This window comes from Phyllobates terribilis, unplaced genomic scaffold (genome assembly GCF_046119375.1).
Source record: "Phyllobates terribilis strain yellow unplaced genomic scaffold, ASM4611937v1 Scaffold_12__6_contigs__length_324123572, whole genome shotgun sequence".
Classification (NCBI taxonomy): domain Eukaryota; kingdom Metazoa; phylum Chordata; class Amphibia; order Anura; family Dendrobatidae; genus Phyllobates; species Phyllobates terribilis.
In genome coordinates this window covers 317,947,522-317,973,262 of record NW_027362772.1, presented here as the reverse complement: position 1 = coordinate 317,973,262, position 25,741 = coordinate 317,947,522, and the positions used below count along the sequence as shown (strand labels likewise).

The 25,741-nt window shown below is 44.0% G+C and overlaps 1 protein-coding gene across 8 annotated transcripts in view; it reads right to left on the bottom strand.

The window, feature by feature from the left end:
* APLP2 (amyloid beta precursor like protein 2) overlaps window positions 1-25,741 on the bottom strand; it is a 151,587-nt gene that overhangs the window by 113,568 nt on the left and 12,278 nt on the right. The gene's annotated exons all lie outside the window — the stretch shown is intronic.

The following is a 25,741-nucleotide window of genomic DNA, read 5'->3' as shown; positions in this document are numbered from 1 at the left end:
ATTATCTATTTAAAGAATCATCCTCTTTTCACCTTCAGCTTATTTACAGATGGTGTTATGTTTGCATCAAGAATTTGTTGACATTTCATTGAATCCATTCTTCCCTCTACCTGTGAAATGTTCCCTGTGTCATTGGCTGCAATACAACCCCAAAGCATGATTGATCCACCACCATGCTTAATGGTTGGTGGGATGTTCTTTTCCTGCAATTCTGTGCACTTTTTCTCTACAAATACCTTTGTTCATTGTGACCTCTATTTTACCTCATCGGTCCACAGGACTTTTACAAAATGCATCAGGCTTGTTTAGATGTTCTATTGCACTTCTGACGCTGAATTTTATGGTGAGGCTACAGGAGAGGTTTTCTTCTGGTGACTCTTCCATGAAGGTCATGCTTGTGCAGGTGTCTCTGAACAGTAGAACAATGGACCACAACTCCAGAGTCTGCTAACTCTTTTGGAAGGTCTTTTGCAGTCAAGCGGGGGTTCTGATTTGTCTAGCAATCCTACGAGCAGCTCTCACAGAAATTTTGCTTGGTCTTCCAGACCTTATCTTGACCTCCGTTGTTCTTGGTAACTGCCATTTCTTAATTACATTTCGAACGGAGGAAAAAGCAACTTGAAAACGCTTTGCTCTCTTCTTATAGCTTCTCCTGCTTTGTGGCCTCCACCATTTTCAGAGCTCGGCGGCTGCTTAGAAGACCCCATGGCTGCTGGTTTTGGCACAAGGTTAGAGGAGGTTTTAATAAAGCTGGGAAATTTGCATCACCGGCCTTATATAACGATGATAGAGAACAAGCCATAACCCTAACATGCTAATTAAGGTCTGAAACCTTTTGTAATTTTTTTAAATGTAAAAAAAACGACAACATATTTTTTTTCCCGTAAAATACGAATGAAATGTGTCACCTGTAACTTCAGGCCTTTTAGATCATTTCATCTTTAATTTGCTTCACTGTTCACAATAACAGTAATATTGACCAGGGGGTGCACAAACTATTACATGCCACAGTAACCTCCAGACATTACATCACATGTGACTGATTCCAGCCTGATATAAGGCTCCAGCACTGATAACGCTCCGGTATTATCTGGGGGTCCCGGCTCCTGTGCCGCAGGTTGGGGGCGGCGCCGCGCTCTGAACATCTGGGTAATTAGCGGTGCTGGCAGCGACATTAGCGAGAAGACGACAATGATTAATTCTGAGCTGCGCAAACACCAGAACAGGAGAAGGATTTGGGCCAATTCCCTCGTCCTAGAATTCCTCTGTCGCCATGGAAACCGGTTATGTGATCCGTGCAAATACGGCGGGATAATGGCCGATCAGCGGCAAACCGGAGGCGCAATCATTACGTGCCCGCCTGCAGGATCAGCATCCTGACATACACTGCTCACAGCTGAGGGGTCGTTACAATGGTCTGCCCTGGGACACAAGGGAGGTGGTGTATTAGCAGAACCATGAGCGCAGCATGTGACACAGAGGAGCCACGTATGACAGCACCAGCTGGAGCCCGCCACGGCGCCGGCTGGAGCCCGCCGCGTATCCGTCACAGCTCTGGCTGGAGCCCGCCGCGTATCCGTCACAGCTCTGGCTGGAGCCCGCCGCGTATCCGTCACAGCTCTGGCTGGAGCCCGCCGCGTATCCGTCACAGCTCTGGCTGGAGCCCGCCACAGCGCCGGCTGGAGCAGGCCGCGTACCCACCACGGTGCCGGCTGGAGCCCGCCACGTACCCGCCACAGTGCTGGCTGGAGCCCGCCACAGTGCTGGCTGGAGCCCGCCACGTACCTGTCACAGTGCTGGCTGGAGCCCGCCACGTACCCGCCACAGTGCTGGCTGGAGCCCGCCACGTACCCGCCACAGTGCTGGCTGGAGCCCGCCACGTACCCGCCACAGTGCTGGCTGGAGCCCGCCACGTACCCGCCACAGCGTTGGCTGGAGCCCGCCACGTACCCACCACGGCGCTGCACACACAATGGCGGCCGAGACCCAGGGAGGATGTGTCACCGCCACGAGCCAGAGTGAGAGCACAGCCCGGCTCCACATTCCTCCGCAGGCGTCCTGTGTACATGGCAGTGGATCCTGTGAGGCCTCCATGGATCAGCGGAGATCTGAGCCCTGGAGATAAATCACCACCTCTATCCCGCACCCTGGTCTACGGTCAGAGGCGCCGCCGGGCTGGAGGTATGTGTCACAGGCCCTGCAGACTGTCGCCCCACCACACCGCCTGCATGTCTCCCCCCATCGTGCATCCTGACCCCAGCTGCCCACATGATGGAGAAGGTGATTCATCAGACTGCAGCCTCCTTCCATCGCTCCAGTCCTGATGCCCGTTGTAGGCAGCTACCCTGAGAGCCGGCGTGTACCGAGGAGGGCACAACACCCGCCATTCTGGAGACGACCCGTCCTCCGCACGTCACGCAGCCGCCGCGCAGATCCTTCCTTTTGCTCATTTTCTTCTAACAGATTCAATGTAGATGAGGAAAAGCCAAGTGATGGACAGGGACGCGATGACACCACATCAGGGGGCAGCGCCGCACAGGACGGACCGGCGTCCATGATGGAGGTCACCCAGCTCTCCCAATAACAGACATGTATTAGACGGGGGTCAGGCGATTGCTGGCCTCCGGAATCTGCTGCCGGACGCTACGGCTCATGCTCCATCGTCCCCGGATCAGACAAGATGTCCAGCGACTCATCCGTCATCACCACAACGAGCCGGTGACCTATGACCCCGCACCATTTTGTGCCACTCACCGGTAACAATGTGGCTCCACCAGGAGCTTTACCTTAATGACCTAATGTGAATGGAAGGGGGATGGGCAGTAATGGAACACCGGCACTTTAAGAGACCCTCATAACAAAGAGCTGCACAATGGGGATTATGAACAATGATGATTAACCCCCGAGATCCCGACCACTTTGCATTCATAGTAGGTTATTAACTTCATAAACGGCCACCTCCCCCCCCAGCACAGGTCACCCAGCTTTCCCAGACACTGATCCCAGCACTCCAGACGCAGCACAGCAGAATGTAGTGCAGCGAAGAAGGTCAGCACCAGCACAGCGTGCGCAGCAACGTCAGCAGCTTATATCTCTGATGACCATGTGATCACTGATCGCCTCCGGGGAGGTCCGTCCAGAAGAAGGAACCCGAATATAAGGAGTCACAGCGCAGACCGGCCCGCGACTGACGAAAGACGGGAACTTACCATCCATTACAGCGAGAATAAGAGGAAAGGATCAACGTGGAAAATATATAGTAATATGGCCGCCCTCCTCCTCAGTGTGATATAGTAATATATATAGTAATATGGCCGCCCTTCTCCTCAGTGTGATATAGTAATATATATAGTAATATGGCTGCCCTCCTCCTCAGTGTGATATAGTAATATATATATAGTAATATGGCCTCCCTTCTCCTCAGTGTGATATAGTAATATATATAGTAATGTGGCCGCCCTTCTCCTCAGTGTAATATAGTAATATATATAGTAATGTGGCCGCCCTTCTCCTCAGTGTAATATAGTAATATATATAGTAATATGGCCGCCCTTCTCCTCAGTGTGATATAGTAATATATATAGTAATATGGCCGCCCTCCTCCTCAGTGTGATATAGTAATATATATAGTAATATGGCCACCCTTCTCCTCAGTGTGATATAGTAATATATATAGTAATATGGTCGCCCTTCTCCTCAGTGTGATATAGTAATATATATAGTAATATGGCCGCCCTTCTCCTCAGTGTGATATAGTAATATATATATATAGTAATATGGCCGCCCTTCTCCTCAGTGTGATATAGTAATATATATAGTAATATGGCTGCCCTCCTCCTCAGTGTGATATAGTAATATATATATAGTAATATGGCCTCCCTTCTCCTCAGTGTGATATAGTAATATATATAGTAATGTGGCCGCCCTTCTCCTCAGTGTAATATAGTAATATATATAGTAATGTGGCCGCCCTTCTCCTCAGTGTAATATAGTAATATATATAGTAATATGGCCGCCCTTCTCCTCAGTGTGATATAGTAATATATATAGTAATATGGCCGCCCTCCTCCTCAGTGTGATATAGTAATATATATAGTAATATGGCCGCCCTTCTCCTCAGTGTGATATAGTAATATATATAGTAATATGGTCGCCCTTCTCCTCAGTGTGATATAGTAATATATATAGTAATATGGCCGCCCTTCTCCTCAGTGTGATATAGTAATATATATAGTAATATGGCCGCCCTTCTCCTCAGTGTGATATAGTAATATATATAGTAATATGGCCGCCCTTCTCCTCAGTGTGATATAGTAATATATATAGTAATATGGCCGCCCTTCTCCTCAGTGTGATATAGTAATATATATAGTAATATGGCCGCCCTTCTCCTCAGTGTGATATAGTAATATATATAGTAATATGGCCGCCCTTCTCCTCAGTGTGATATAGTAATATATATAGTAATATGGTCGCCCTTCTCCTCAGTGTGATATAGTAATATATATAGTAATATGGCCGCCCTTCTCCTCAGTGTGATATAGTAATATATATAGTAATATGGCCACCCTTCTCCTCAGTGTGATATAGTAATATATATAGTAATATGGCCGCCCTTCTCCTCAGTGTGATATAGTAATATGGCCACCCTTCTCCTCAGTGTGATATAGTAATATATATATAGTAATATGGCCGCCCTTCTCCTCAGTGTGATATAGTAATATATATAGTAATATGGCCGCCCTTCTCCTCAGTGTGATATAGTAATATATATAGTAATATGGCCGCCCTTCTCCTCAGTGTGATATAGTAATATATATAGTAATATGGCCGCCCTTCTCCTCAGTGTGATATAGTAATATATATAGTAATATGGCCGCCCTTCTCCTCAGTATGATATAGTAATATATATAGTAACATGGCCGCCCTTCTCCTCAGTGTGATATAGTAATATATATAGTAATATGGCCGCCCTTCTCCTCAGTGTGATATAGTAATATATATATAGTAATATGGCCGCCCTTCTCCTCAGTGTGATATAGTAATATATATATATATAGAAATATGGCCGCCCTTCTCCTCAGTGTGATATAGTCATATATATAGTAATATGGCCGCCCTTCTCCTCAGTGTGATATAGTAATATATGTAGTAATATGGCCGCCCTTCTCCTCAGTGTGATATAGTAATATATAGTAATATGGCCGCCCTTCTCCTCAGTGTGATATAGTAATATATATAGTAATATGGCCGCCCTTCTCCTCAGTGTAATATAGTAATATATATAGTAATATGGCCGCCCTTCTCCTCAGTGTGATATAGTAATATATATATAGTAATATGGCCGCCCTCCTCAGTGTGATATAGTAATATATATAGTAACATGGCCGCCCTTCTCCTCAAGTGTGATATAGTAATATATATATAGTAATATGGCCGCCCTTCTCCTCAGTGTGATAGAGTAATATATATAGTAATATGGCAACCCTTCTCCTCAGTGTGATATAGTAATATATATAGTAATATGGTCGCCCTCCTCCTCAGTGTGATATAGTAATATATATAGTAATATGGTCGCCCTCCTCCTCAGTGTGATATAGTAATATATATAGTAATATGGCCGCCCTCCTCCTCAGTGTGATATAGTAATATATATAGTAATATGGCTGCCCTCCACCACAGTGTGATATAGTAATATATATATAGTAATATGACCGCTCTTCTCCTCAGTGTGATATAGTAATATGGCCGCCCTTCTCCTCAGTGTGATATAGTAATATATATATAGTAATATGGCCGCCCTTCTCCTCAGTGTGATATAGTAATATATATAGTAATATGGTCGCCCTCCTCCTCAGTGTGATATAGTAATATATATAGTAATATGGCCGCCCTCCTCCTCAGTGTGATATAGTAATATATATAGTAATATGGCCGCCCTCCTCCTCAGTGTGATATAGTAATATATATAATAATATGGCCGCCCTCCTCCTCAGTGTGATATAGTAATATATATAGTAATATGGCCACCCTCCTCCTCAGTGTGATATAGTAATATATATAGTAATATGGCCGCCCTTCTCCTCAGTGTGATATAGTAATATATATAGTAATATGGCCGTCCTTCTCCTCAGTGTGATATAGTAATAAATATAGTAATATGGCCACCCTTCTCCTCAGTGTGATATAGTAATATATATATAGTAATATGGCCGCCCTTCTCCTCAGTGTGATATAGTAATATATATAGTAATATGGCCGCCCTTCTCCTCAGTGTGATATAGTAATATATATAGTAATATGGCCACCCTTCTCCTCAGTGTGATATAGTAATATATATATAGTAATATGGCCGCCCTTCTCCTCAGTGTGATATAGTAATATATATATAGAAATATGGCCGCCCTTCTCCTCAGTGTGATATAGTCATATATATAGTAATATGGCCGCCCTTCTCCTCAGTGTGATATAGTAATATATATAGTAATATGGCCGCCCTTCTCCTCAGTGTGATATAGTAATATATATAGTAATATGGCCGCCCTTCTCCTCAGTGTAATATATATAGTAATAAGGCCGCCCTTCTCCTCAGTGTGATATAGTAATATATATAGTAATATGGCCGCCCTTCTCCTCAGTGTGATATAGTAATATATATATAGTAATATGGCCGCCCTCCTCCTCAGTGTGATATAGTAATATATATAGTAACATGGCCGACCTTCTCCTCAGTGTGATATAGTAATATATATATAGTAATATGGCCGCCCTTCTCCTCAGTGTGATATAGTAATATATATAGTAATATGGCCACCCTTCTCCTCAGTGTGATATAGTAATATATATAGTAATATGGTCGCCCTCCTCCTCAGTGTGATATAGTAATATATATAGTAATATGGCCGCCCTCCTCCTCAGTGTGATATAGTAATATATATAGTAATATGGCTGCCCTCCACCACAGTGTGATATAGTAATATATATATAGTAATATGACCGCTCTTCTCCTCAGTGTGATATAGTAATATATATAGTAATATGGCCGCCCTTCTCCTCAGTGTGATATAGTAATATATATATAGTAATATGGCCGCCCTTCTGCTCAGTGTGATATAGTAATATATATAGTAATATGGTCGCCCTCCTCCTCAGTGTGATATAGTAATATATATAGTAATATGGCCGCCCTCCTCCTCAGTGTGATATAGTAATATATATAGTAATATGGCCGCCCTCCTCCTCAGTGTGATATAGTAATATATATAATATGGCCGCCCTCCTCCTCAGTGTGATAAAGTAATATATATAGTAATATGGCCACCCTCCTCCTCAGTGTGATATAGTAATATATATAGTAATATGGCCGCCCTTCTCCTCAGTGTAATATAGTAATATATATATAGTAATATGGCCGCCCTCCTCCTCAGTGTGATATAGTAATATATATAGTAATATCGCTGCCCTCCTCCTCAGTGTGATATAGTAATATATATAGTAATATGGCCGCCCTTCTCCTCAGTGTGACATAGTAATATATATAGTAATATGGCCGCCCTTCTCCTCAGTGTGATATAGTAATATATATAGTAATATGGCCGCCCTCCTCCTCAGTGTGATATAGTAATATATATATAGTAATATGGCTGCCCTCCTCCTCAGTGTGATATAGTAATATATATATAGTAATATGACCGCTCTTCTCCTCAGTGTGATATAGTAATATATATAGTAATATGGCCGCCCTTCTCCTCAGTGTTATATAGTAATATATATATAGTAATATGGCCGCCCTTCTCCTCAGTGTGATATAGTAATATATATAGTAATATGGTCGCCCTCCTCCTCAGTGTGATATAGTAATATTTATAGTAATATGGCCGCCCTCCTCCTCAGTGTGATATAGTAATATATATAGTAATATGGCTGCCCTCCTCCTCAGTGTGATATAGTAATATATATATAGTAATATGACCGCTCTTCTCCTCAGTGTCATATAGTAATATATAGTAATATGGCTGCCCTCCTCCTCAGTGTGATATAGTAATATATATAGTAATATGGCTGCCCTCCTCCTCAGTGTGATATAGTAATATATATATAGTAATATGACCGCTCTTCTCCTCAGTGTGATATAGTAATATGGCCGCCCTTCTCCTCAGTGTGATATAGTAATATATAGTAATATGGCCACCCTCCTCCTCAGTGTGATATAGTAATATATATATAGTAATATGACCGCTCTTCTCCTCAGTGTGATATAGTAATATATATAGTAATATGGCCGCCCTTCTCCTCAGTGTGATATAGTAATATATATAGTAATATGGTCGCCCTCCTCCTCAGTGTGATATAGTAATATATATAGTAATATGGCCGCCCTCCTCCTCAGTGTGATATAGTAATATATATAGTAATATGGCTGCCCTCCTCCTCAGTGTGATATAGTAATATATATATAGTAATATGACCGCTCTTCTCCTCAGTGTGATATAGTAATATATAGTAATATGGCCGCCCTCCTCCTCAGTGTGATATAGTAATATATATAGTAATATGGCTGCCCTCCTCCTCAGTGTGATATAGTAATATATATATATAGTAATATGACCGCTCTTCTCCTCAGTGTGATATAGTAATATATATAGTAATATGGCCGCCCTTCTCCTCAGTGTGATATAGTAATATATATATAGTAATATGGCCGCCCTCCTCCTCAGTGTGATATAGTAATATATATAGTAATATGGCCGCCCTCCTCCTCAGTGTGATATAGTAATATATATAGTAATATGGCCGCCCTCCTCCTCAGTGTGATATAGTAATATATATAATAATATGGCCACCCTTCTCCTCAGTGTGATATAGTAATATATATAATAATATGGCCGCCCTTCTCCTCAGTGTGATATAGTCATATATATAGTAATATGGCCGCCCTTCTCCTCAGTGTGATATAGTAATATATATAGTAATATGGCCGCCCTTCTCCTCAGTGTGATATAGTAATATATATAGTAATATGGCCGCCCTTCTCCTCAGTGTAATATAGTAATATATATAGTAATATGGCCGCCCTTCTCCTCAGTGTGATATAGTAATATATATAGTAATATGGCCGCCCTTCTCCTCAGTGTGATATAGTAATATATATATAGTAATATGGCCGCCCTCCTCCTCAGTGTGATATAGTAATATATATAGTAACATGGCCGACCTTCTCCTCAGTGTGATATAGTAATATATATATAGTAATATGGCCGCCCTTCTCCTCAGTGTGATATAGAAATATATATAATATGGCCACCCTTCTCCTCAGTGTGATATAGTAATATATATAGTAATATGGTCGCCCTCCTCCTCAGTGTGATATAGTAATATATATAGTAATATGGCCGCCCTCCTCCTCAATGTGATATAGTAATATATATAGTAATATGGCTGCCCTCCACCAGTGTGATATAGTAATATATATATAGTAATATGACCGCTCTTCTCCTCAGTGTGATATAGTAATATATATAGTAATATGGCCGCCCTTCTCCTCAGTGTGATATAGTAATATATATATAGTAATATGGCCGCCCTTCTCCTCAGTGTGATATAGTAATATATATAGTAATATGGTCGCCCTCCTCCTCAGTGTGATATAGTAATATATATAGTAATATGGCCGCCCTCCTCCTCAGTGTGATATAGTAATATATATAGTAATATGGCCGCCCTCCTCCTCAGTGTGATATAGTAATATATATAATAATATGGCCGCCCTCCTCCTCAGTGTGATATAGTAATATATATAGTAATATGGCCACCCTCCTCCTCAGTGTGATATAGTAATATATATAGTAATATGGCCGCCCTTCTCCTCAGTGTAATATAGTAATATATATATAGTAATATGGCCGCCCTCCTCCTCAGTGTGATATAGTAATATATATAGTAATATGGCTGCCCTCCTCCTCAGTGTGATATAGTAATATATATATATATAGTAATATGGCCGCCCTTCTCCTCAGTGTGACATAGTAATATATATAGTAATATGGCCGCCCTTCTCCTCAGTGTGATATAGTAATATATATAGTAATATGGCCGCCCTCCTCCTCAGTGTGATATAGTAATATATATATAGTAATATGGCTGCCCTCCTCCTCAGTGTGATATAGTAATATATATATAGTAATATGACCGCTCTTCTCCTCAGTGTGATATAGTAATATATATAGTAATATGGCCGCCCTTCTCCTCAGTGTGATATAGTAATATATATATATATATATAGTAATATGGCCGCCCTTCTCCTCAGTGTGATATAGTAATATATATAGTAATATGGTCGCCCTCCTCCTCAGTGTGATATAGTAATATATATAGTAATATGGCCGCCCTCCTCCTCAGTGTGATATAGTAATATATATAGTAATATGGCTGCCCTCCTCCTCAGTGTGATATAGTAATATATATATAGTAATATGACCGCTCTTCTCCTCAGTGTCATATAGTAATATATAGTAATATGGCTGCCCTCCTCCTCAGTGTGATATAGTAATATATATAGTAATATGGCTGCCCTCCTCCTCAGTGTGATATAGTAATATATATATAGTAATATGACCGCTCTTCTCCTCAGTGTGATATAGTAATATGGCCGCCCTTCTCCTCAGTGTGATATAGTAATATATAGTAATATGGCCACCCTCCTCCTCAGTGTGATATAGTAATATATATATAGTAATATGACCGCTCTTCTCCTCAGTGTGATATAGTAATATATATAGTAATATGGCCGCCCTTCTCCTCAGTGTTATATAGTAATATGGCCGCCCTTCTCCTCAGTGTGATATAGTAATATATATAGTAATATGGTCGCCCTCCTCCTCAGTGTGATATAGTAATATATATAGTAATATGGCCGCCCTCCTCCTCAGTGTGATATAGTAATATATATAGTAATATGGCTGCCCTCCTCCTCAGTGTGATATAGTAATATATATATAGTAATATGACCGCTCTTCTCCTCAGTGTGATATAGTAATATATAGTAATATGGCCGCCCTCCTCCTCAGTGTGATATAGTAATATATATAGTAATATGGCTGCCCTCCTCCTCAGTGTGATATAGTAATATATATATAGTAATATGACCGCTCTTCTCCTCAGTGTGATATAGTAATATATATAGTAATATGGTCGCCCTTCTCCTCAGTGTGATATAGTAATATATATATAGTAATATGGCCGCCCTCCTCCTCAGTGTGATATAGTAATATATATAGTAATATGGCCGCCCTCCTCCTCAGTGTGATATAGTAATATATATAGTAATATGGCCGCCCTCCTCCTCAGTGTGATATAGTAATATATATAATAATATGGCCTCCCTTCTCCTCAGTGTGATATAGTAATATATATAATAATATGGCCGCCCTTCTCCTCAGTGTGATATAGTAATATATATAGTAATATGGCCGCCCTTCTCCTCAGTGTAATATAGTAATATATATAGTAATATGGCCGCCCTTCTCCTCAGTGTGATATAGTAATATATATATATATATATATATAGTAATATGGCCGCCCTCCTCCTCAGTGTGATATAGTAATATATATAGTAATATGGCTGCCCTTCTCCTCAGTGTGATATAGTAATATATATATATAGTAATATGGCCACCCTCCTCCTCAGTGTGATATAGTAATATATATATAGTAATATGGCTGCTCTTCTCCTCAATGTGATATAGTAATATATATAGTAATATGGCCGCCCTTCTCCTCAGTGTGATATAGTAATATATATATATAGTAATATGGCCTCCCTTCTCCTCAGTGTGATATAGTAATATATATAGTAATATGGCTGCCCTTCTCCTCAGTGTGATATAGTAATATATATAGTAATATGGCCGCCCTTCTCCTCAGTGTGATATAGTAATATATATAGTAATATGGCCGCCCTTCTCCGCAGTGTGATATAGTAATATATATAGTAATATGGCCGCCCTTCTCCGCAGTGTGATATAGTAATATATATAGTAATATGGCCGCCCTTCTCCTCAGTGTGATATAGTAATATATATATATATAGTAATATGGCCTCCCTTCTCCTCAGTGTGATATAGTAATATATATAGTAATATGGCCGCCAATCTCCTCAGTGTGATATAGTAATATATATAGTAATATGGCCTCCCTTCTCCTCAGTGTGATATAGTAATATATATAGTAATATGGCCGCCCTTCTCCTCAGTGTGATATAGTAATATGGCCGCCCTTCTCCTCAGTGTGATATAGTAATATATATAGTAATATGGTCGCCCTTCTCCTCAGTGTGATATAGTAATATATATAGTAATATGGCCTCCCTTCTCCTCAGTGTGATATAGTAATATATATAGTAATATGGCCGCCCTTCTCCTCAGTGTGATATAGTAATATGGCCGCCCTTCTCCTCAGTGTGATATAGTAATATATATAGTAATATGGCCGCCAATCTCCTCAGTGTGATATAGTAATATATATAGTAATATGGCCTCCCTTCTCCTCAGTGTGATATAGTAATATATATAGTAATATGGCCGCCCTTCTCCTCAGTGTGATATAGTAATATATATAGTAATATGGCCTCCCTTCTCCTCAGTGTGATATAGTAATATATATAGTAATATGGCCGCCCTTCTCCTCAGTGTGATATAGTAATATATATAGTAATATGGTCTCCCTTCTCCTCGGTGTGATATAATAATATATATAGTAATATGGCCGCCCTTCTCCTCAGTTTGATATAGTAATATATATAGTAATATGGCCGCCCTCCTCCTCAGTGTGATATAGTAATATATATAGTAATATGGCCGCCCTTCTCCTCAGTGTGATATAGTAATATATATAGTAATATGGCCGCCCTTCTCCTCAGTGTGATATAGTAATATATATAGTAATATGGCCGCCCTTCTCCTCAGTGTGATATAGTAATATATAGTAATATGGCCGCCCTTCTCCTCAGTGTGATATAGTAATATGTATAGTAATATGGCCGCCCTTCTCCTCAGTGTGATATAGTAATATGTATAGTAATATGGCCGCCCTTCTCCTCAGTGTGATATAGTAATATATATAGTAATATGGCCGCCCTTCTCCACAGTGTGATATAGTAATATATATAGTAATATGGCCGCCCTTCTCCTCAGTGTGATATAGTAATATATATAGTAATATGGCCGCCCTTCTCCTCAGTGTGATATAGTAATATATATATAGTAATATGGCCTCCCTTCTTCTCAGTGTGATATAGTAATATATATAGTAATATGGCCACCCTTCTCCTCAGTGTGATATAGTAATATATATATATAGTAATATGGTCGCCCTTCTCAGTGTGATATAGTAATATATATAGTAATATGGCCGCCCTTCTCCTCAGTGTGATATAGTAATATGGCCGCCCTTCTCCTCAGTGTGATATAGTAATATATATAGTAATATGGCCGCCCTTCTCCTCAGTGTGATATAGTAATATATATAGTAATATGGCCGCCCTTCTCCTCAGTGTGATATAGTAATATATATAGTAATATGGCCGCCCTTCTCCTCAGTGTGATATAGTAATATATATAGTAATATGGTCGCCCTTCTCCTCAGTGTGATATAGTAATATATATAGTAATATGGCCGCCCTCCTCCTCAGTGTGATATAGTAATATATATAGTAATATGGCCGCCCTCCTCCTCAGTGTGATATAGTAATATATATAGTAATATGGCCACCCTTCTCCTCAGTATGATATAGTAATATATATAGTAATATGGCCGCCCTTCTCCTCAGTGTGATATAGTAATATATATAGTAATATGGCCGCCCTTCTCCTCAGTGTGATATAGTAATATATATAGTAATATGGCCGCCCTTCTCCTCAGTGTGATATAGTAATATATATAGTAATATGGTCGCCCTTCTCCTCAGTGTGATATAGTAATATATATAGTAATATGGCCGCCCTTCTCCTCAGTGTGATATAGTAATATGGCCGCCCTTCTCCTCAGTGTGATATAGTAATATATATAGTAATATGGCCGCCCTTCTCCTCAGTGTGATATAGTAATATGGCCGCCCTTCTCCTCAGTGTGATATAGTAATATATATAGTAATATGGTCGCCCTTTTCCTCAGTGTGATATAGTAATATATATAGTAATATGGCCTCCCTTCTCCTCAGTGTGATATAGTAATATATATAGTAATATGGCCGCCCTTCTCCTCAGTGTGATATAGTAATATATATAGTAATATGGCCGCCCTTCTCCTCAGTGTGATATAGTAATATATATAGTAATATGGTCGCCCTTCTCAGTGTGATATAGTAATATATATAGTAATATGGCCGCCCTTCTCCTCAGTGTGATATAGTAATATATATAGTAATATGGCCGCCCTTGTCAGTGTGATATAGTAATATATATAGTAATATGGTCGCCCTTCTCAGTGGGATATAGTAATAGATACTGTGGGGAAAATAAGTATTTGATACACGGCTGATTTTGCAGTTTTCCCACCTACAGAGAATGGAGAGATCTGTAATTTTTATCGTAGGTCCCTTCACCTGTGAGAAACAGAATTAAAAATAATCCAGAAAAATCACATTGTAGGATTTTTATATATTTCATACAATAAAATGCAAAATTAATTATTTCATAAAATAGAAAAACAGAACTTAATATTTGGTCCAGAAACCTGGACATGAGCTGGCGTGAGCAGGGGGACCTTGCGTGCACTGCAGGATTTTAATCCATGACGACAGTGTTACTAACGGTAATGTTTGAGACTGTGGTCCCAGCTCTCTTCAGGTCATTGACCAGGATCCCCCGTGTTCTTCTGGGCTGATTACGGACCTTTCTCAGAATCATCCTTACCCCACGAGGAGAGATCTCGCATGGAGCCTCAGACCGAGTTAGATTGACAGTCATCTTATGTTTTTTCCATCTTCTAATAACTGTGCCAACAGTTGTTACCTTCTCACAAACATGCTTGTCTATTGTCCTGTAGAACATCCCAGCCTTGTGCAGGTCTACAATTTTGTCCCTGGTGTCCTTGAATCTCTCCACCATGACCAAGGAGCTGTCTGAGTGTGAGGACAGGTGTCTTATACAGGTAATTAGTTCAAACAGGTGCAATTAATACAGGTAATGAGTGCAGAGTAGGAGCTTCCTAAATACAAACTAACAGGTCTGTAAGGCAGAATTCTTGCTGGTTGGTCGGTGATCAAATACTTATTTCATGCAATAAAATGCAAATTAATTAAGAATCATACAATGAGATTTTCTGGCTCTTATTTTCTGATTCTGTCTCTCACAGGTGAAGTGACCTACGATAAAAATTACAGATCTCTCCATTCTTTGTAGGTGGAAAAACTTGCAAAATCAGCCGTGTATCAAATACTTATTTCCCCCACAGTATATAGTAACACGGCCGCACTTCTCAGCTATGATACAGTAATATACTGCGGGTGAAGTATTGAACACGTCACTTATTTTCTATGTAAATCTTTTATCAAAGTTGATATTGACATGAAATTCTCCCCAAGTATCGGTAACAACTCATCCAATCCAGACAAAGAAATTACCATAGAGGTCCGTAAATTTAGTTCCGTTATGTGTAATAATTATACAGGGAAATAGTATTGGACACGCTTACTAGAATTTATATCATACTTTGTACAAAAGCCTTTGTTGGTGATGAAGCTTCACAACGCCTCATATATGGAGAAACTAGTCGCAGGTATTGCTCAGGTGTGATTTTGGCCCATTTTTCTACACAAACTCTTCACATCCTGAAGCTTCTGTGGCGCCTTCTATGGACTCTGAGCTTAAGTTCCTTCCATACATTTTCTATTGGATTAAGGTACAGTCGTTCTAGAAGTTTAACTGGTTTCCAAGAAAAATTGAGGGAGTTCCCTTGGCTGTGTGTTTGGGATCATTGTGTTGGTGAAATTTTCACCCTCGTTTCATCTTTATCATCATCCTGGTAGATGGCAGATTTTTAACAAGAATGTCTTGGTACAATTGTCCATTTATCCTTTCTTCAATCACATTAAGTTTACCAGTGACGTATGCTGAAAACCAGCCCCACACAATGATGTTCCCACCACCATACTTCACTGCTGGTATGGTGATTTGCAGTGCCTTTTGGCTTGCAAAGAGCTCAATTGTGGTCACATCTGCCCAGACAATATTCTCCCAGTACTTCACAAGCATGTCTAAATGTTGTCGAGCAAACTGTAAATGTGCTTGAACATGCTTTTTGCTCGGCCATGGAGTCTTGCGTGGTGAGCGTGCGCAGGCCGTGGAGTTTTGATATAGTTTTCTGTGAAACAATTGTAATTATCTGCTGATTCCAGGTGTTTCTGTAGCTCTCCACAGGTGTTCATGGCTCTTGTACTACTCTACTGAATTCTTTTGGCCTCTCTGTCTGAAATCTTGAGGGGAGCACCTGGTCATGGCCAGTTTATGCTGAATTTATGTTATTTATACTTTCCGATTAAGGCCCAAGCAATTCTCACTGGAACCTTCAGTAGTTGAAAAATTCTTGAGTAACCAATGCCATCAGGATGTTTTGCAACAATAAGGTTGCGAAGGGCTTGAGACAGCTCACTGGTTCTACCCATCATGAGATGTTTGTGCGGCACCTTGGTAATGAGACAACTTTTTATAGGCCATCAGGTAAACCAGCTGATTTTATTAGTCACTAAGTGGCAGGATTGCTTTCTAATTACTGATAGATCTCAGCCGGTGTCAGGACATTCCAAGGCTTTTTGCTCCTCTTTCTTCATGTGTTCAATACTACATCTATGGTAATTTCTTTCCTGTTTGGATTGGACAGGTTGTTACTGACATCTGGGGAGAATTTCATGTCAATATCACCATTAGAAATAGATTTATTTTCTGTTCAATACTTATTTAACCCCCATATATAGTAGGTATATAAAAAGAGTATATAGTGATATATCAGCACTAAATCTAAGTTGGTGAAGTAAGAAAAATGCAGGTATAAATTACATTTATGGAATCAAACAACTAAAAATTGGCACGTGCATATGTATTCACCCCTTTTGCTATGAAGCCCCTAAACATTTGTAGTGCAAGCAATTACCTTCATTAGTCCCATGCTTAGTGACAGGACGTCCACCTGTCACTAAGGCCACAGTCTGCAACACCATTAACAAGAAGCACCACTAACCAAACAACACCATGAAGACCAAGGAGATCTCTAAACACGTCAGAGACCAAGCTGTAGAGAAGTACAAGTCAGGGTTGAGTTATTAAAAAATATTTTAATCTCTGATGATCCCCCGGAGCACCATCAAATCCATTATCAGCATCAAATGGAAAGAACATGGTACCATAACAAACATGCCAAAGAGATGGCGCCTCAGCCTCGGCAAGGAGGGCATTAATCATAGAGGCAGCAAAGAGACCAAAGGTGACCCCAATGGAGCTGCAGAGTTCCCAAGCAGAGATTGGAGTATCTGTCCATACAACCACAATAAGCTGCACACTCCATAGAGGTGGCCTTTATAGAAGAGTGGGCAGAAAAAAGCCTTTACTTACAAACAAAAATTGTAAGGCTCGTTTTCAGTTTGCCAAAAGATGTGGGAGGCTCCCCAAATGTATGGAGGAAGGTGCTGTGGTCAGAGGAGACAAAAATTTAACTTTTTGGCCACCAAAGGTAAACGCCATGTCTGGCGCCAAACCAACACAGCTCATCACCCAAGAACACCATCCCCACAGTAAAACATGATGGTGGCAGAATCATGCTGTGGGGATATTTTTCAGCAGCAGGGACAGGGAAAATGATACGAGTTGAGGGGGCAGATGGATGGTGCCAAATACAGGGATATTCTTGATCAAGACCTGTTTCAGTCAGTGATTTGAGACTAGGACGGAGGTTCACCTTCCAACACAAAGACCCAAAGCATACTGCTAAAGCAACTTACGAGTGGTTTAAGAGGAAACATGTAAATGTTTTGGAGTGGCCTAGTCAAAGCCCAGACTTTAATCCAATGGAGAATCTGTGGTCAGATGTGAAGATCACTGTTCCCCAGAAGAAACCATCTACATTCAGGAGCTGGAGCAGTTTTGCCTTGAGGAATGGGCAAAAATCCCAGTGGCCAGATGTGGAGAGCTCATAGAAACTTATCCAAAGCGACTTGCCACAACCGGCAGCCATTATAGTGGCAGGTTGTCAGCCGCCTTGGTGCCAGTTTTCTGTGTAGGAGTGGAATTCTATTCCTGTACCAGCAGGCTCAGTATGAGCGCTGGCGGCGCTCACAGACTGCTCACCTACATTGCAGTTATACCAACATGTGCTTCGGCTCATTAGTTTGGTTTTGTTTTTTGCACTTAGTGCATTTAGTTTACATAGCTTTCCACAGACAGGTATCTGCAGAGTCGGGTCCTGCTCTGCCTCCATCTATTTTGAGGCTGGCACATAGTAGGTGAAGTACAAGAGTTAGGGTCCGCCCTGAGTGGGTGCACCCTGTTGCGGTGGGACGGCTTTTACGCATTTTTGTTTAAAGCTGTGTCCCTGTGTTATTACACGCACTATTACTATAACTGCAGGGGTTTTGCTCATTTTGCTTTTATCTTCGGTTTTGTCTGTGAAATGGCCAGTGTGAATGTGCTCCTATATTGCATGTATACAACCATATCTTCCGGCTCATTTCTTTGGTTTCACTATAAGAAGTCACAAAAACATTCCTCTGCCTGCGTCACCATAAGATGGAACCGCGCAAGTTACTTCTGCGCCGTGGCGGCCACTGGAGGTTGTAGAAGGAGTCGCCATGCACAGCCCCACCGGAGACCGCAATTTCATGCTTGGTTTCTCTCCACATGGTGGCGAAGTGTGATAGCGGCCCGACTCTACAGAGTTACCTGGCAAAGGGGGACGGGCGTAAACCACTGCTACAAGGTGCCCATCGGCCCCACAGCCGCAGGTGAAGGAAACAACGCTATATACAGATGTACGGTCCCCATCGGTCTATCCATCATTACTGCGCCAATGTACACTACTGGACACGTGCTCCGTACAGACACGGCCAGCGGCGGTACAGCGGGCAGAGCTCAGCTTCTGCAGCCCACGTATGTACAATCTGGGGGGCACACGTGTGGGGGGGGGGGGGGGAATCTCATGCAACGTTCATTCCATGCCACCACCCTGCGGTCAGAGCTCGGTGCAGGACGTGTAATCTGCTTATCACTCGGGCGTGCAGGTGATCGCCGCAGATTACACCCAATCTCCAAGGTGAATCCTCAGCCGCCGCAGTCACCGGCAACGAATCTCAGACCGGAAATGATTAAAGCCACCCAATGTAATGAGGACGGCTCCTCGTCTACCACGTAACTCGCTCATCTCCTCCACACCGTCCATCAGTAACGGGTGGTTCACCAGGGGCAGAAACGAGAAAAAACTCATCGCGGTGGCGGCATCCTGAGGGAGAGCACCAGCCCGATCACCAGTGCGGCCGGCGAGGCATCCTGAGGGAGAGCACCAGCCCGATCACCAGTGCGGCCAGCGAGGCATCCTGAGGGAGAGCACCAGCCCGATCACCACTGCGGCTGGCGAGGCATCCTGAGGGAGAGCACCAGCCCGATCACCAGTGCGGCCGGCGAGGCATCCTGAGGGAGAGCACCAGCCCGATCACCACTGCGGCTGGTGAGTGCTGCTGCACTGCTGACTAATGGCCGCCATTACAGAATCCACAATGTCCAAAAGGTTTACACTTGTGAACGATCCATGGTCACACTGTGCCACACGGTGCGACTGATACACGGGACAAATGGCTGCGATCATAGTGTCAGGTTAACAGACGTTGGCAGTAGCCAGAAGGTGACCCCCGCGGGGCGAGAGGGCTGACATACTGAGTACAGTCAGCCAGCAGAGCGTCCAACTCTCTCATGAAAAGAAATGATGAGCGGCTCATTCTGTGCGCACGGGTCCGATACACACAAAATAACAGCCGCGAAGAGACCAGAGCGAGCAGCCCAAGAACACACGGGTCAGCACTGTGCCCACAACGTAACCCTGAGGGGCGCATGTGCCACGCTCCCTGCCCGCGGCACACCTAGGCGGTAGTGAAGCGCAGCAGAGCCATGTCCGCTGTCACCCAGCAACGACCTTTAAAAACCTCGCCGATGAGCACGACAGCCGCCGGAGAGCGAAACCGCAGCGCCATAGTCAGTGCACCCACGTGAACGCACAAACCTGGGTCAGAGGAGACGGCGGCAGGAAGGACAAAGATCACATTCCTGCAGTAATAACCCTGAGTCAGGGCCGAGCGCTTCACTGCAGAACACTGCAACTGTCAGCGAGGTCCGAGGCAGCGACACCGCCCTGGAGCAAGACCCGGTGCAATGCTCTGCAACTCCCAACTCTTCACTTAGAGGAGCTCTGCTCTCCCTAAGTGAATAAGCTGAAAATGTCACCAGGCTGGGGGTTTGTTACAATGTATCAGACGATCTATCAGCTGAACAGGGGAGACTTGTGCTGCCCTTACATGATACACTGTAACAAACCTTCAGCAGGACACCAGGCAGAGTTTTAGTTCAGGTGCATCTTGTGAAGAGGAAGCTGGAGGACGGCGGCTCAGAAAATCCCCGCACGGCCCAAGGTCTGACGCCGGACCCTCATGTGACTCTGCTTCCTCTATTCCAAAAGCAACCATGGGAAGTTCCCGAAGTCGTTGTCACCGTGGATCAGACTCCGCCAGATAACCATGCACCGGCCCACAGACAGAGACCCCCCAAAGCAGACGGCTGCATGGGGTGGGGTTACAGCGGGGGTCCTCCGGGGGAGCAGGTGACAACCATGAGGGGCACCGGCATGGGTCAGAAAAGGTGGTCACCTGGCAGAAGACTGAGCAGGATACTGATTAGTGGGGATGAAGACTCCCATCATCCTGGAAAACCACTCCCAGTGTCCAGTCCAGATTATCACTGTCCCCCTGGGCTGCTGGGAATGACACACGTTCCCATGTAGTTTCCTGCCCAGCAGTCAGGTGAGGGGGATAAGCGGCGCCCAGGAAGACGTCCCCTAAAGAGATCAGCGTTCACTCGAGGGGAAAATCCCTGAAACGTAACAGATCTGGTCACCTGAGTATCACGTCTCCACACCGCCCCAGTATAATCCCAGCAAGTACCAGTAACCGGCAGACACACGCGTCTCCAATCAGTGGCCACACAGGACCTGAGGACTGAAAAATCCTCTGTGCTGCTGCGGCATCAACTCATTCCATCCCAACCATAGTCACATGTCAATCACCGGAAGGGTTAATTCCACCGCCGGACCCTCCGCCCGGAGACACGATGGATCCGTTTCCTTCCCGGATATTTCCGCATTTCGAGGAAACAATTATAAATAATGACTGAACCGCAGGAGACGACGGGCTAAAGTCACCGACGCTCAGACCGCAGCCACCTCGCCCTGGGATGCCCCCTAGATACACAGGCGTATCCAAACCTCCACATGAGCCTCTCCTGCAGAACATCGCAGCAGATGAGAAGATCATCTCAGAAAGCAGGTGGAGATTTATACAGTGTCACTGACACTACAAGAGCGGACGAGCTGCATCCAGTATAGTGCCCTGCACACAGCCATATACACACGGCTCATCAGCACGGAGGTCCGGCCCCTGAGCAGCAGGTATATAGTGCCCTGCACACAGCCATATACACAAGGCCCATCAGCACGGAGGTCCGGCCCCTGAGCAGCAGGTATATAGTGCCCTGCACACAGCCATATACACAAGGCCCATCAGCACGGAGGTCCGGCCCCTGAGCAGCAGGTATATAGTGCCCTGCACACAGCCATATACACACGGCTCATCAGCACGGAGGTCCGGCCCCTGAGCAACAGGTATATAGTGCCCTGCACACAGCCATATACACACGGCTCATCAGCACGGAGGTCCGGCCCCTGAGCAACAGGTATATAGTGCCCTGCACACAGCCATATACACACGGCTCATCAGCACGGAGGTCCGGCCCCTGAGCAGCAGGTATATAGTGCCCTGCACACAGCCATATACACACGGCTCATCAGCACGGAAGTCCGGCCCCTGAGCAACAGGTATATAGTGCCCTGCACACAGCCATATACACACGGCTCATCAGCACGGAGGTCCGGCCCCTGAGCAGCAGGTATATAGTGCCCTGCACACAGCCATATACACACGGCTCATCAGCACGGAAGTCCGGCCCCTGAGCAACAGGTATATAGTGCCCTGCACACAGCCATATACACACGGCTCATCAGCACGGAGGTCCGGCCCCTGAGCAGCAGGTATATAGTGCCCTGCACACAGCCATATACACACGGCCCATCAGCACGGAGGTCCGGCCCCTGAGCAGCAGGTATATAGTGCCCTGCACACAGCCATATACACACGGCCCGTCAGCAGCAGGTATATAGTGCCCTGCACACAGCCATATGCACACGGCCCGTCAGCAGCAGGTATATAGTGCCCTGCAGCCATATACACACGGCCCGTCAGCAGCAGGTATATAGTGCCCTGCACACAGCCATATGCACACGGCCCATCAGCAGCAGGTATATAGTGCCCTGCACACAGCCATATACACACGGCTCATCAGCACGGAAGTCCGGCCCCTGAGCAACAGGTATATAGTGCCCTGCACACAGCCATATACACACGGCTCATCAGCACGGAGGTCCGGCCCCTGAGCAACAGGTATATAGTGCCCTGCACACAGCCATATACACACGGCCCATCAGCACGGAGGTCCGGCCCCTGAGCAGCAGGTATATAGTGCCCTGCACACAGCCATATACACACGGCCCGTCAGCAGCAGGTATATAGTGCCCTGCACACAGCCATATGCACACGGCCCGTCAGCAGCAGGTATATAGTGCCCTGCAGCCATATACACACGGCCCGTCAGCAGCAGGTATATAGTGCCCTGCACACAGCCATATGCACACGGCCCATCAGCAGCAGGTATATAGTGCCCTGCACACAGCCATATACACACGGCCCGTCAGCACAGAGGTCCGGCCCCTGAGCAGCAGGTATATGCTCCTCATCCCGCTCTCTCTGTTGGAGTCCCTCAAGGCTCTGTCCTAGGACCCCTACTCTTCTCCATCTATACCCTGGCACAGCTCATAAAGTCCCATGGTTTCCAGTACCATCTGTACGCTGATGACACCCAGATCTACCTCTCTGGCCCAGACGTCACCTCTCTGCTGTCCAGAATCCCAGCATGTTTAGCAGCCATATCCTCCTTCTCCTCCCGCTACCTCAAGCTCAATGTGGACAAAACTGAACTCATCATCTTTCCTCCATCTCACATATCTTCCCCACCTGACTTTTCTATCATAATAAATTACATCACTCTTTCCCAGTACCGACAATCCGCTGCCTCGGAGTAACCCTTAACTCTGCCTTTCACACCCGACATCCAAGCTCTCACCACCTCCTGTCGCCTCCAGCTCAAAAATATTTCCAGAATCCGTCCTTTCCTCAACCCTAAATCTATTAAAATGTTAGTACAAGCCCTCATCATCTCCCATCTCAACTACTGCAACATCCTCCTCCGTGGCCTACCTGCTAGCACTCTCGCACCCCTCCAGTCCATCCTTAACTCTGCTGCACAACTAGTCCATCAATCTCCTCGCTACTCCTCCGCTCCCCCCATAGGCAAATCCCCTCATTGGCTCCCATTTTCCAGCGTATCCAGTTCAAACTACTAACACGGACCTAAAAAGCCGTCCACAACCTCTCTCCTCCGTACATCTCTGAACTAATCTCCCAATATCTTCCCTCATGTAATCTCCAGTCCTCCCAAGACCACCTTCTCTCCTCCACACTTATTCGTTCCTCACTCAATTGCCTTCAATTGAGATTCACCTGTGATTAATTGTCAGTGCCCATGTGACATGAATTAGCCAATGAATGATGACTTCAGTGTTTTAAAAAGCCACATGGATGGCCTTGTTCCTTTGTCACAATGGTAAAAACAAAGGAGCTGTCTGAAGACATCAGAACTGCTATTCGCAAACACAAGACTTCCAAAGGGTATAAGGCCGTCTCCAAAAGACCTTGGTATCCCGGTTTCAACAGTGCGCATCTTATTAAAGACATTTTCCAAGCATGGAACCATCAAGAACCTCTCTGGACGTGGGAGAAAGAGGAAAATTGACAAGAGATGTCTTCGAAGGTTGGTGCGAATGGTAGAAAAAAACACCATGTCAAATATCCAGAGACCTGAAGGCCAACCTGGAACAGTCTGGGTCATGGTTTCAACAAGTACCATATATGTTACACACTAAACCAAGCAGAGCTTTATGGGCGAAGGCCAAGGAAAAAACATTACAAGGAACAACTGATATTTGCCAAAAAGTACCTTGACAAACCACAATCCTTCTGGGAAAAATGTTCTGTGGAGAGATGAAACAAAAATAGAGCTTTTTGGCAATGCAAAGCAACAGTTTGTTTACATATGGCGCAATGAAGCTTATAAGGAAAAGAACACCTTACCAACAGTTAAGCATGGTGGAGGATCCATAATGCTGTGGGGTTGCTTTGCTGCGTCTGGTACTGAAGGCCTTAACCGTATCACAGGAATCATGAAATCATAGAATTATCAAGAGATTTTAGAGTGAAATGTCCTAACCAGTGTTAGAAAACTTGCTTGAGTCAAAGATCATCGGTCCTCCAGCAAGACAGTGACCCAAAGCACATATCCAAATGTACACAGGAATGGTTGGAAAAAAAATGGTCTGTATAAAATGGCCGCAATGAGCCCTGACCTCAATCCCATTGAAAATCTTTGGGGTGAGCTGAAATCTGCAAACATTCAAGAGCTTGAACAAACTGCAAAGGATGATGGGAGAAAACTCCAGCTGAGAAGAGCAAGAAGCTTATAGATGGCTACAAGAAACGTCTGGAGGCGGTCAGCAATGCCAAAGGGTGGGCAACCAAGTATTAATTAAGGGGGCAACCAAGAATTAATTAGGGAGGCCTTTATTGCTGCACATGCCGGTTATTCTGTTTCTTCTTTGTTTTTCAACTTCCATGTTGCAATTTAAATGTTTTATTGTTGTATTACTTTAGACCACTAATTAAAAAATCCTGAGGATATAACTTTGGTACATTTCTATTTATTTCTGAAGATATTGTACCGTCTATAAAAAATATGAAGGGGTGCCAATAATGGTGAGCAGCACTGTACAGACTACCCTGCACAGAGCCTTATACGCTCATCACCCGTAGGGGTCAGGTGTAAGGCAAGGTGTAGGAAAGACTAAGTGCAACACGAAGGAAAGGGGGAAAGGGGGAAAGGGGGAAAGGGGGAAAGGGGGAAAGGGGAAAGGGGAAAGGGGGAAAGGGGGAAAGGGGGAAAGGGGGAAAGGGGGAAAGGGGGAAAGGGGGAAAGGGGGAAAGGGGGAAAGGGGGAAAGGGGGAAAGGGGTTGGGGAGACCTCCTAGGCTGACCTTATATCACCCTGTCTCCCCCAACGTCCCTATATTTGTTCCGCACAAATCACCACACAGGAACCTCGCCTTGTCTTTCCCTGGCGTTTGGCCCTGGCTAGGGAAGGCAGGGGGATGAGCGCTAGTCGATCCCCACTGACATCTAAAGACAAAAAAGGGGAACAAAACAAGGGAAGATCACTTAGCTTTAGTCAATTTCAGAGAGATGAACACACGTCCTCTTAGCACCAGAGAGGAA